Source organism: Balaenoptera musculus, chromosome 6, assembly GCF_009873245.2.
Source record: "Balaenoptera musculus isolate JJ_BM4_2016_0621 chromosome 6, mBalMus1.pri.v3, whole genome shotgun sequence".
Lineage (NCBI taxonomy): Eukaryota > Metazoa > Chordata > Mammalia > Artiodactyla > Balaenopteridae > Balaenoptera > Balaenoptera musculus.
In genome coordinates, this window is record NC_045790.1 from 48,660,351 (window position 1) to 48,674,162 (window position 13,812).

Below are 13,812 nucleotides of genomic sequence, written 5' to 3' on the forward strand. Positions count from 1 at the left end.
CTACAACTGGCCAGTGATTAAACTAACACAGGTCTGTTTTGGAAGGAAGCTTTTAAAAGCCAGAACTCAACTTTTCATGTTAACGGGACTCAAGCTTTCAATGCTTTCCTTTCTCCTTCCCTCTAACTAAATTCAACTTTGTATTTTTCATCTTGTTTTTGGAGTCTTTCCAAGTCACCTCTGTTAAGAAACACAAGGCCCTTGGCACTGAACTTTTGGGAATGTGCCCACATCTGCCTCTGGATGTCTGCTTGCCTACCTTTGATGCTGCATTCAACACCTAAGTTAAAACAAAGCAGGGCTTGAAACAAAAAGCTACTCAGAGTACGGTGGATCCAGCTCACCAATCAGTGGCCTCAGTGATAAATATCGTGAGCAAAAGAGGCCTGAAAACCCCCAAAGAGTTCAATATTTCAAGGCAGGGCCAACCGACTTTCATTTAGTGGAAGAAAAAGAGCACTGCTACATTACAGAGGAAGAAAGGAATAAATGACAGTGACAGCCATGCTGATTCATTGTTTTTTTAAATAATTCTGAAACATTCTAACAATGTTGTTGTCACATAGATCCTTCCCAGAGTTAAAGAGGCTTTGTTCCTATGCATATATGTACTTTTATTTATAACAAGGTTTTCATTTTGACATGACAACTCCAATTTCAAATGTGAAATTCTACTTCGCTTTAGTTCTTTAGAATCAAATATGTCATTCATCATCTTGGTGGTCCCAGTAAACTGCCCTGGAATTCTCATCCCAGTTTTCAATAGTTACACATCCATCCATATGGTAACAATATTACCGCAACCAAATTCCTGCTACCAGAGACATCAAATAGTTCAACTTCAGCCCCACACCCAGGAATATTTTCATGTCTCTAAGAAGGAAATTTCAATCTCTAAATCATCAGGATAGAATAAATATGATATAAACTAAAGTAGTAGGTTCTATTGAATGTACCCTACTGTCCCTTTAGAAGAGAGGGGTAACCACTTATATATATGACAGAAAAGGCAGAAGAGACTGGGGTGTGTTTCTGTTTCACACAAGATGACCCTCTACAAAGCTGGGAAGAATTGAGTCAGAAAACCACTGCAGCTGAAAAGCAGGCAGCTGCAGCAAGGGCTCGGCCTGTTTGCCTCTGAACAATGGCATTCTTATTCTAGGATCCTGAAGGGAGAGGGAGAGGTCTGAGATGAGGAGTTGCTTCTACCGGAAAATGAATGGAGGTAGAAGAATGTGCCTGGGCCCACGGGTCCTGACAGATCATCTCCAGTCTCGAGCTCTGTCACTGTCGGCTTGAGTCCCTCAGTACATCAGCAGTAGCGAGGTGTGACAGTGGAGAAAGACTCAGGTAGGAACCAGGTAGCCTCAGTTCTTTCCCTGTCCTCTTGTTAATTAGCTAGATGACTTCAAGAAAATCTAAAGCTTTCCAGGCTTCGGTTTCCTCATTCAAAAAGGAGGGAATCCATCTCGCCAACATCTAAGGTCACTTTCATTTCTAAAGTTTCTGCTGGGTGCATTTAATCAAGCGGGACTTTTTCTACACACCTAGCTGAATCTGGGCGAATAACAGTAGCTACCATTTCCTAAATGCTATCTGTTCCAGGCACTGTGCTAGAGCTTTCCCCATGTGATCTCTAACCTCCCAAAGCCTTCTCAGGTCAATATGATTCCCATTTTACAGATGAGAAAACTCTAAATTGCTTAAAGGCACTCAGCTAGGAAGTGGCAGGCCTGGGATGGAACCCAAAGGATCCTGCTCCAAAAGCTCAAGTTCTTTTGCTGCTACACGATGGTCACTGCCCAACCTTGCTCTGAGGGAGCCATTGTTTGAGTACTGGTAACGTTGACACTCCAGGTCCTCAACAGGCTATCCATATACAATATCCAGGAACATGCAGAACCACAAATGGGGACAAACTCATCTATAAAGTGAAGTAACAATAGGACTGCTTCTTAAATGCAGGACTTAAGATTTGTAAAGTGCTTAGATGAGTATGTGGCACACAGTAACATAACAACTAAGGATGTGTTTGTTATATTACTTCAAATAAATAAGAACCTCCAAGAAGTAGAAGACTAATGGATGTTTAGTCTTAAAGGGCCAGAGGGGAGCAACAGATTGGAAGGGATTGGAATCTGGGAATGGGGCAGGAGAAGACAGCTACAATAGGAGTAAAGTGGGAGGGCCAGGCCGACTGCCATCTAGTAGTCTGAAGTCCCTGACTTGTTTGTGTTTGTTCTGTTGTTGTTTTTTGGGGGTTTTTTTTTTTTTTTTTTTTTTTGTATTTTGGGTTTTTTTGGCTGGACATATCGTACTTGGATGGGTCTCCTTACTCTTTTCCTCATCACTGACTTGGGGTCTCACCTGCCACTTGGGTTTAAGGATGGTCAGGGGCCAATTCTGCAGCTCAGGGTTCTGTGTAGTGACAATGGAACCTGCAAAGTGGAACCCAATGGTAGCTGCCACAGAAGCAGTTCCTCTCACCTCTGAGATGCACGTTCAGTAACTTGTGTGTCTTCCTGATTTAGGCAGCAGTCAATATGCTGTCTGACCTGTGAATACTCTTGACAGGGACCTGAATCCATAGAGAGAACTAGGTCAGAGTGAAGTTGTTCATGAGGAAAGTACCGCACTGTCTCTGGGTGATCAGACTCAACTCCAAAGGATGGGAGAGGAAGGTCTGAGTCACCTGGCTACTTTCATCATATCTGTCAGAAGCCAGGACCATGCCTTTGAGTTTAGTAGAGACATGTCCACCAGGCCTCAGAAGAGGCCCTCCAGAGGAGAACTCTGCTTAAATGGCTCCATCAGAATGACTAGAGAGTTTCCAAACTCTCCTGCTGAGCTTCCTCCCAAACCCCCTGGGCTCTGAACTCAGATCAAGTCTTAGACGTTAGTTTTCAAGTATGTGATGTGGTCAGACTTGGCACCTGCTGCTATTCCTGCCGTTCCCACCCCTACATCACTGTTGTTCATTTAACCAGCCTTGTGGATCCACTTACCCCTTCTCTAGGATTGTAACTTGTTACTTCTGTATCAGTGTTAATGGCCAAAGGGAACTCTGGCCTTCAACTCCCCATTCCCCATCACCCCAAGTACTCAGGATGGGTTCCTTTTGTGTGGAATGCCAAAGTTTCTTCTATCATTATTACCAACAAAACCTATTTGTGAATCTCACGTGTATATTATGCACTTAAAAGGTTCCAAGTTTAAAAGACACATATAGACTTGGTTCCGAAGACGTCAATAGAAATAATTAAAATGTTACAAAGAGCAAAAGTCAGGAAAAGTTAGATTATCCCTTTGAGGATCTAAAGAGTTATTATGAGAAGGAAGCAGGGAATAAATGAGAAATAAATCAACTGGAGCTTAAGGTATTTTGGTTAAAAGAATTTCAGCATTAGGGGGGAATCCTAAATTTCAGTTATGAAGATATTTTCCACTCTCATGACAAGGAGAGTAGTTCTAGATTGCATAGACATTCTTTGAGACTATTAGTCAATGTTTCCTTGAAATAGATGAAGTAGTTCTGGGGAAAAAATGGATGGTTTAGTACTCTGTACTAAAGATGAAGACATAAAGTTGGATTCCAGCAAGAGACATTCTACTGGACTTCAAGAGAGACTTTCATACAAGGAATTATGAACCTTGTTTCCCAAGACAGCAATTATGCCTATCACAATCTTCAGAGGTAATGCTGTTCTAGTAACACACTGAGTTTGGAGTACCTGCATTACAGTCAAGGGCTCAATAAATAGATTTTTTTCAAACATAAATGCCCAGGGATCCTGGGCTAGATCAAATGTATCACAGTTTTTTACATCTTCTAAGACAAATTCTAAGAAGTTTAAGGATCTCAGATGGTGTTACCTATTTACTACTGTACAAAGCTTAGAAATAAACTTTCATCTCCTCCTTCTTTAGCCCAACTGTTTACCTGTGGCAGAGACATGTAAGAAGGTAAAAATCCAAGGGAGGATTTAGAATTAAGAACTATTTTAGTTCCATTGCACCGAATACCAATGACACCAATATATTCTTTGGGAGTAATCAATCAGGATTATTATATATTCTCTTGGTTTACCAAGGAAGGTTGATTTTAAGCCAAGCTGGCTCCTGCTGGATGAGTGCTTGTAATTGATACTCACTTCATTGATCTCTGCTAGGCTCAGATGGAGGAGCGGGAACTTCATTTATAGATATTAACATGCGAAGGAGAGAGGGAGAAGGAAAGCAAAGAAGTAAGGTTTAAGATCAGGTTTGAAAAATGAAAGGGGGCAGAAACATTCTTTAAAAATTTAAGAGGGGGGAAGCTTTCCTAAAAGAGAACTAAAATCCATGAGACCTACAAAACCATCCACTTAGCTGATATACATATTAAAGAAGAAACTTTAAAAAAAGAAAAACAAACATTCAGTCTAGTGAGAATTATGTTCACTCCCATTAAATTGAAAGTGTAGCTTGTTACCTGTACTCCAGTGGCCTTATTAAAGGAAGTATTGATAAGCTAGGGCTTGTTGGTAGTGTAAAGTTAAGAGATAAGAAGCTTGGGGTGGAATCTTCCTTGAATCCAGTTCCTTTTCAGCTCAGGACAAGAAGAGATATGGTCCTCAGTCGATATTAGATACAGTACTGGGAGTAGAAAATCCTGAGCTCTGCCTTTCTCAGTCCTGGACTTTCTGTATGTCAAGGCTTGAGCCAATTTTAAGTATTTTAACTTAATGCAAATGAAGGCTCAGGAAAAAAACATTCAGGACACACATTTTCAAAGGTCTCAACTTCTCCAAACATATACAATCACTTGGGAAAGAGAACAGTTAGGCAGGAGTGGCCCTGTTTGCCACCTCCTTACCCCACAAAATATTTTACTAAACCATAATCAGGTTTAAAGGTTAAAAGGTAAAGTCTAAAAGTTTAAAGTATATACATATAATTTAAGTAAAAAGTGATGGTGTTTTCTAATATGAATATCTAAAGTAGAGAGATGCAGCTAAAATGAGATGAGCTACAAAAACTAATGGATCCTCCTCATGGTCCCTTGTACCATACTAATCTGATTCTTCTTTGCCATTTCTATAGCCCAAATGGTTACTACCATTTGAGGTGGTACATGTGAATAGTGTCTGAAACTTACTAAACCAACATAAAAGTCATGAAATAAGAATTAAAGGAAATGATCTATGAACTGCCTGAACAGTTATAAAAATTGTTCAAAGGAAGATCAAAGAAAAAATTCTAATTTTCCTAGATTGTAATTAACTTGTAATTTCACTGGGCCTGTGCCTTACCTTCTCTCTCCTTTACATTGGAGACTAGACCTACGTATCTATACTGGGGTAAAAAGACTTCCATAGGAATGGAGGGAATGGGAACAGGATTGGGCTTGGGAGCAAGGAGGAAAGTATGATAGGATGAAATTTTACCTAAATAGGAACTGAAATGGTCAATTTTGTATTTCAGACAGATTCTCCTGACTGCGATGTTGGAATAGACCATAAGCACAGCAGACAGGTTAGGAGACTAGTAGTTAGTCATTTGAGAGACGGTGGGAGTCTGGTCTGGGTTAATGACAGCAGAGGCAGTGGATATGGAGAAAAAAGTAGACAGATTTGAGAGACAGGTAAGTAGATTTGACAGAACTTGGTGAATACTTGGGTTATAGGAAACACAAGGAAGAGGAAGAGGGCTTAAAAAGGTAAGAGAAGACTATGAGTCCAGCTTCGGATGTGAGTTTGGAATATGCCTCAAAGTTGGATTTGTAATTCAGGATCAATATCTGGGTTAAATATATAGATTCAAGAATAATAAGCACATAGATAATATTTAAAGTCTTGATAAAATTGACCCAAGTGTACACAGTGAGAAGAGAAGGTAGCATAGGACAGAATGTGAGAAATGTCGGAAATGTCAGAAATGAGCAAAGAAAAAGGTATCTGTCAATAAGATGAGAAAAAAGCAACCAGAAAACCGGAATAAAGCCAAAAATTTAGTGGTGTTGGAAAAGCCTCACCTAACCTTAAAAGGTAAAAATGTAAAGCTTCTAGTAACACCATAGAAAAAAATCTTGAGTGTCTTTACAGTTTCAGGTAGGCAAATCTGGTCCAATATTTACATCACCTTGCAAGTATGGTCAAATGACTTCACCTATCTATAAAGATAGATCTCAGGCTACATTAAAAATTAAAAATTCTACCACATAAAAAACTGAATCACTGTATAGCACAGGGAACTATATCAGTATCTTGTAATAAACTATAATGGAATAGAATTTTTAACAAGACTGTAGATAGATACATATATACAGATATAACTGAATCACTTTGCTGTATACCTGAAACCAACACAATATTGGAAATCAACTATATGTCAATAAAATAAATAAATAAAAAATATAAGACTGCATCATGTGCAGAATTTGATATCAACCACATGGTTCTGCTTTTAAATAGTCAGCCATGCAGATAACTTCTTGAATATTATACACTTTTACACTGGCAACTCTAGAGCAATCTTATTACTTAAAAAAAATTGAAATATGTAAGTATCTTTACTGAGTAACTTCAAATATCCAGACCATTAAAAAAAATTTCAGCTTAGATCTTTTCATCAGTGCACAAGGCTGCTAGGTCTTTGGGTAGAAAAATTGGTGCCCATGGTAAAAAAAAAAAAAAATGTGAATGTGAAATTACGACTTCCTCCTAAAAGCAAAACCTTTCAAGGTCATCATTAATCCTTCCAAGCGGCTTAAAGTTTCCTATAGCCTGTCTTACAGACAAAAATACCTTTCCCAAGGCAACTCTAAGTTTTTTGCTAGGTCCAGCTACCTGGAACACAAACTCTTTAGGCATTTCACTAGAATTTATTTAAACTCTACGGCATACGTTTTGGTATAAAGTTTAGGTAAATTGCTAAATTCCAGGTAATTGTGCTATACGCAGTGTAATAAAACCTGAACTTGTTTACTCATATGAGACTATGTCTTAGAGACTTGCTTCAGAGCCCCTCCCATTAATGCCAGGTTGATTACTCTCCCCTATAGACGATACATCTATAGTCAATTAAGTCATTCCTACAGATGCTAAAATCTGGGCACCTGAATTTTCTTTTCTCTTTGTGGAAAAATTTCAGTAACTTCCCAAATTCAATTCAGCAAGACTTCAAATCTTCAACTGTCCTAGTACTTTATGAAAGTCTGAAGGTACTAAAAATAAACTTTTAAAATACGGTAGTAACTCCAAATATTTTGAAAGTCTAATAGTATTGATATACTTTTAATGTCAATTCATATAGATGTGGCATAAATAGTTCAGATTTTCATTTTTGAAGGTCTGTTTTTGGAATATATGATTCTAAAATGGGAAAGCTATGAGGTTATATAATGGTGATAGTGAATAGTAAGATTGTCTTGAATTGGGCCTTACAATGTATGAAGTACCTAGAAAGGGGACCAGAATCTGCTCTCCTTATTACGGGGTCATCTATGCTCAGAAAATTTGGTTACATTCACCAAACCCACAAAAGACCTCTGTATAGATTACAAAATGTGGCAACTCCATTACGAAGACTGGAATACACTGCCTTCCCAGTTTGGAACTAATCAATGGCCAGTAGTACATTGTTAGTAAATACAGAGCCAGGGAAAAAAGAGTTTAATACCTGCTTAGAATATTTTCACTGTGCTGTAGTAGCTTATCTTAAGCCAACAATTTCAGGAACATTTTCAATACAAAAGACAAACATGTAGATAATGAGGCCCCTTTCCTGTTTGAATTGGAGCCCTATGGATAAGATGAATATTTCTTTTTTCCATAGGTCTGTTATGGCAATCAGCCCTTTGACTGTCATTACATTGAGATGCTGACATATTTCACAATGTATTATTCAACATTCAGCTTAAGGGATCTAAATTATCAAGAGCTTTTATTATATATTATATATACATAATTCTTTGAGAACTATAGATGGTTATGTGCATGTGGATTTGTCTTGGGTAATGGAACAATAGAAAATATTCTGAATAGAGAACTGGAGAAGAGAACATTTAGCAGTTGTAGCTTTAAATAAGAATAAAGGAGAATAAATTAAAAACAAATAAGAGGGAAGTCATTTAATTCTATTGGATTTCTGTTTTTTCCAAGTCTCAGTCTTGTGACCTAAATTGATAACAGACTCTAATTTGTTAAAGATTATTCTGTCTGCCATATAAATTTGGAAGAAATGCAAAAATTAGCTAGATGAATTGGCTTATTTAGAAAATGATTTGTAAGTATGTTAAATGTTAAAAAAAAAAAAAAGGAAAATATTGTCTGGATAATACCGCTATTAGGACTAAGAACTTCAAATTTACAAACTAGCCAATGATGTAATTTCAGAATTAAAGTAGAAATAGCAGCACTTTAAACAGGCAGGAGAGAAATAATTTTCTGTATAATTTTTTTATGATTCATAAAGTAATTCACAAGGACTAAATCTGTGCGTGCTTGTGTGTGTACGTGTGTGTGTGTGTACACGTGTACAAGCACTTGTGAAGGAGGTGATAGCTCACAAGCATCTTTCCTGAGGGATCTCCAGCAAAAGACTGCATGGAACCTAAGTCAGGGCTTTACAATACAAACTTGTATTGTGCTTAGAAAATGAATGCCATGGCACTTCTGGGACCGGAGACAGACTGTTTAGGCACATTCCCCTCCCTTTCCTTATATTTTATTTCATGAAATGCCCACGAACACTCTAAGAAGTGGGTATCGTTATCCCCCCGCCGTTTTCTTTTTTTACAATGATTTGAGAGCTTAAGTCAGCTTGCCCAAGGCTTCAAGGGAGAGTAGGTTACAGATCTGGGTTTGAACCTAGGTTGGTTTCACTTCAAAGCCTAGGAAATCTCCACTCTACCAGTGTCTTCCCTGGGTTGGTTATGAAGTTAGTTGATTCTTAGAGTGAAGACCTCCAATCTAGGATCTGCCCAGATTCTGTGTATATCCTGCTGGCTTGGTCAGGCCTAACCTGGAGTTGGAGTCCCAAGGGTATGAGTTAAGAATATCACCTGTCATATTAAAAGCAATAGTGCCTCTAAATAGTCCCAATAAAATTACCCAAATAAGAACTTTTTTTGAATACCAGGCAAAACTGTCTCCTCTGATGAATTGTTGTCTTTGTTTTTTCTTATAATGAAAGCTACATAGAATGGAAATTTCCAAGGAATTTCCTTGGCCAAAAATTATACTCCGTTACAGTAACTAGGTTAGAATATTTGGTCCCTGGTTCCTTTTCTTTTCTCTCTACTATCGTTTTTACAAGCTTATGGCAATTGTCTTATTTGGAAAGCTGTCTCAAATCATCTTTGTAAGAATAGCATGTTATAAATAGATGGCAACAGTAAAAAAATAAATCACACCTGAAGCCATTAAAAATCCTTAGTAAACAGATCCCTTCCTTGCTAGATAATGTTTGATATAAATTTCCTGGCCTTCTGTCCGCAAATAATTACATTCTGAGATGGAAAAGAGAAAGGAAGATACGGGAAAATAATGCATTATTGAGCTTCTGCTAGGTGCCAACTACGGTTGCCTGCTTCATGTACATAATCCCATTTTATTCCTCACACCTTCACAGATGATGAAAGAGACTCTGGTATTAGCTAAGCCCGTGCAACTCGTCAGTGCCAGAGTTGGGATTTCAAATTCAGGTCCGTGGTTCCTAAGCTTATGCCGTTTTCACTCTGCCAGCAGCCTCCTGATAGAGTCACGCTGAACTCAGGTGTCCCAATGGGCCAGAGCATATAATGCCTTTCAGCTTTGCTTATGGAAATAACTGTATAGGCTCTAATTTAAAGTAACTTTACTTACAAATATGTAGTCCTCAGCAAACTCTGCTCATGATGTATGTCCATATTGCAGCAATTTTTTTTTTTTTTTAAAAAAGAAAAACTGGACTGGTACTTATCAAAAAAGATAGCAAGAGAGAGTAAAACTCATAATATGTGACAGCATGGGGCATGCAGTTTTTCCTGCTACTTGTTTTTGAAGAACTTCAGAACCAGCATATCTATTTATACGTAATACACTCATTTAAAATACAAAATCATGAAAACTTTATAGGGCTCCCACCCTTTTCCCTAGATATTTTGTAAAGTGTGTGTTTACACCTAGGTAAGATACATGAGCTGGATAGGATCCAATCATGAGTATAAAGATACAGTAAGGAGTGTGCCTTTTGTAGTTATATAATATATCGAATTTGGGCTTATGCTAGAGGGATTGTTCCTTGCCTCTAGCTCCTGAATTTACTACAGCTGCCAAGCACTTCCAAAACCTCTCAGTCTCAATCCCAGGCCTGGAGAAATTCCACAGCACTGGGAGATCAAATTTCGCATCAATATTTTGGTGGGCTCCTCGCCAATGTCTTATCAAGGAAAAATATAATTATAGGCGAGACTGCAGCAAGCTGATTCTATAATATTCTCCCCTCCTGTCTCAGCTGCTAAAATATAATGTAATAAAAGTGATATAAGATACTGCATCTGCCCTTTCCATAATTCTATTTTCATTTTAGTTCCATGACTGGATTGAGGAAGACTCCAAGCCATGCCAGAGCTACTGATGCTTAGCTCCTAAAACTCTAACATTTAATTTAGGAAAGTTGTATCTTAAAATGGAACTCATGATAGAAAGAAAAGATGGCAGTAGGGGAGAAAATCTGGGGTCTTGTAGCAAATGGGGCTTTCTTGATTTTCTTCCTAGGACTGCTTTAATGAATAGTTCAGCTTCTATATCAGAGATAAAATTAGCAGAGGGACCCCAATAATTCATTCATATTGTTTACGGGTCCTTGGGGGCATATTCTTTATTACCATGTGTAGCACATTAAAACACCAAGACATGGTTTAGGGCTCAGTTCCATTGTTCATTCAGATTAAATATGCCAATCTTTTACTCATGGCAGACCTAGGAGGAAGGCATGATTTGATCCGTGGTATCTTAGAAACCATGAGCTAACACAATGAGGTTAAATGATACTTGGAGTCGTTATTTTATTTTTATGTTTTCCAGCCTTATTGAGATAAAATTGACATGTAACGTTACGTAAGTTTAAGGTGTACAGCATGATGATTTGTAGAGGATACGTCTATTTTGCAAAAAGATAACCACAATAAGGTTAGTTAACATATCCATTATCAGAGTCATTATTTTAAAATTCAGACTTTTTATGGCTGCTCACCAGTTATAGGCCCAAGTCCAGATGCTTTCGTATAGCATTAAAGACATTTCTACCATCTTGCCCCACTCCAACATTCTTCCTTAGCCTGATCTCTCATTCCTCTCCATGATTATTTTGTTCTATCTAGCCACATTCTTTCTCACAATCCCTTCAAATGACTCCTGCATTCTCATATGCTTATCACCTTGTCATGCTGTTTACTTTTATCTTTTATGCACCTTTCCTTCTTTCTCTGCCTGTAAAACCTGCTTGAAAAATATGCCCTGACTATGCCATCCCCAATTCAGACTGAACTCAGGTTCATCATCACCTCCTATTTCCCCCACTTCCCCCTCCTCATTTACATGAGTGCCTTTGGACAAGATCATGCCTATCCATCTCCATATACTGAGCATCTAGGAAGTTACCGGCATGCAACTAGTGCTCAACAAATATTGGTTAATCAGTGATTTTACTAATCTGTTTCCAGGAAGGCCATGTGTTTCTTAAAATACAGTCCCTAACGATTTGCTTGCTTAGGGCTACACCTAAGGGTTGAATTTCTTTACAACTGGGATTTACCTTGTCTGTAGGGAGTCACTAGATATTGGATTCCGCACAAAGAGTTCAGATCCCAGATTCACCACTTTCAACTGTGTGAATTTGGGATAATATTCCACCTGTCTAAAAAATGGAAAAAATATTTGCCTTGCAGAAATATTATAGGGATAAAATACCTCACACACACTTGGTACTCAACAAAGGAACCAGCAGGATTCATCCTTGGGATGATAAAATTAGGTCTCTAGCACCCACACAGAAAGCAGGGCCCCAAGGGGATGGAATGAGGGACACTGGTTTTCATTGGGAAACCAAGAAGCTACTGATGGAGTGTGGAACACTAACTGGGAAGGTACACCTGGACTGTGGGGCTGCAAGGGTGACTGAAGGGCCGGGGAAGGTTAACGAGATGCAGGGAGTGGCGCGGCCACAGGCAGGAAAGGGAGGAGTAGAAGGAGGGTACCTAGGAAAGCTAAGAGTCCCAATACCTGATTCCTGGAGAGCTCAGGATTCTAAAAATACCAGCCAGCATTTATTGAAGACTAAACTCTGTCAAGTGATTTATAAACTCTCTCTGGTCCTCAAAAATACTCTCCAAAGCAGGCATGATCTGCCTCTGCTTAGAGATGAAGAAATTGAAGCCCAGGAAGGTTATGTAACTTGCCCAAGGAGACATGTTAGTATGGGGTGTTATCTGAATTCAAACTCAGATGTTATTCTCTGAAAAGCCACGTTCCTTGCACCATGCCAGACTGCCTCCTAAAACCAATCAAACAGCCAACTGCTCCAGCCGCCATCATGATCTCCTGTTAACTGACCAAATACAGCGTTCTATTTCTGAGTAAAGTTTTTACATTAAAAAGGGGATTTCGTGTACATTAAGTCTCATTTCAACATGTGAGAAAGGCCAGGTCAGTATTTAACCCTGTTATACAAATAAGAAAGCAAGACTCAGTAACTAAGTGCTTAAGAATTACATGTGACATAAAAGTCTACTCACTAAGACACATGTTTATATATTGACACCACTACACTGTAAACTCCAAGAGGTCATGGTCTGAGCCTGTCTGTTCACCACTGTACCCCCTGCCCACAGCCAGCTTTGGCAAACAGGAAGCAAAGAACAGTAAGGCTTCCAAATGAATGAATGTATACATAAACAAGGAAATGAATAAATGAATGAATGAAGAACACATTCAAGGGAAAGGCACAAAGCTTTGGATTGAGCCAGACCCTTGGGTACAGGATTAGATGAGTATTTCTGATAAAGACAGGCTACTGCCTATTTCAATGAGGGATTTTAAGCACTGCCTTCATTTTGAGTGCTTTAATGCGCTCTGAGAAAAATAAATAAATAAATGAGTTACTTTATAATACTTAAAAGTATAAGTTCTACATACTTGTAGCAGACACATTTTAGGGGACTGCTTGGGCCACAGTCCATTCTCTGGGAAATGGTCTCTTTTCCTCCCTTTGTACCCATGACATTTCTCAGTAAACTTAATACTTGAACAAGTTTGAGGGGTTTCTATTTCTTGCAAGGAGCTTTGACTAGACAATCATCCATGCTAAAATATAGGCTGTAACTACAGGACAGAACAGAGAGACGATTGAAAGCCTAAGGGCATCCACAGACTGGGGACACATTGCCATTTCTGGGGGGATATCTGTGTCCTGTATCCTTCAGGGTCAAATGATTTTCTGGAGTTGCTCTATTAATGTTTGCGTGAATCCTGACATACCCTCCCAGAAAATTTACAATTGTAAAAATTATTCATCATCTATGTGTTCAGCTAGCCAGTGATACTAGCCAATGTCAACCATTATTTTAGGTACAAATGATACTAAGGTAAGATGCAATACAGTGGAGGAATTAATACATGAGTTTTAGAGCCAGACTGCCTGTTTTCCTATCCCAGATCTGCCACATATTCCTTCTGGGTATGTTTCTTAAATTCTCCATGCCTCAATTTCCTCATCTGAAACACAGAGTAATACCTATGTTATCAGGTTAGTAGGGGGACTAAGTGAGTTAATATATAAAAAGGACTTGAA

At 38.6% G+C, this 13,812-nt stretch overlaps 1 protein-coding gene across 1 annotated transcript in view; it reads right to left on the bottom strand.

Moving 5' to 3' along the window:
• Positions 1 to 13,812, bottom strand: part of ADAMTSL1 (ADAMTS like 1) — a 1,026,618-nt gene that overhangs the window by 605,407 nt on the left and 407,399 nt on the right. The window lies entirely within an intron of this gene.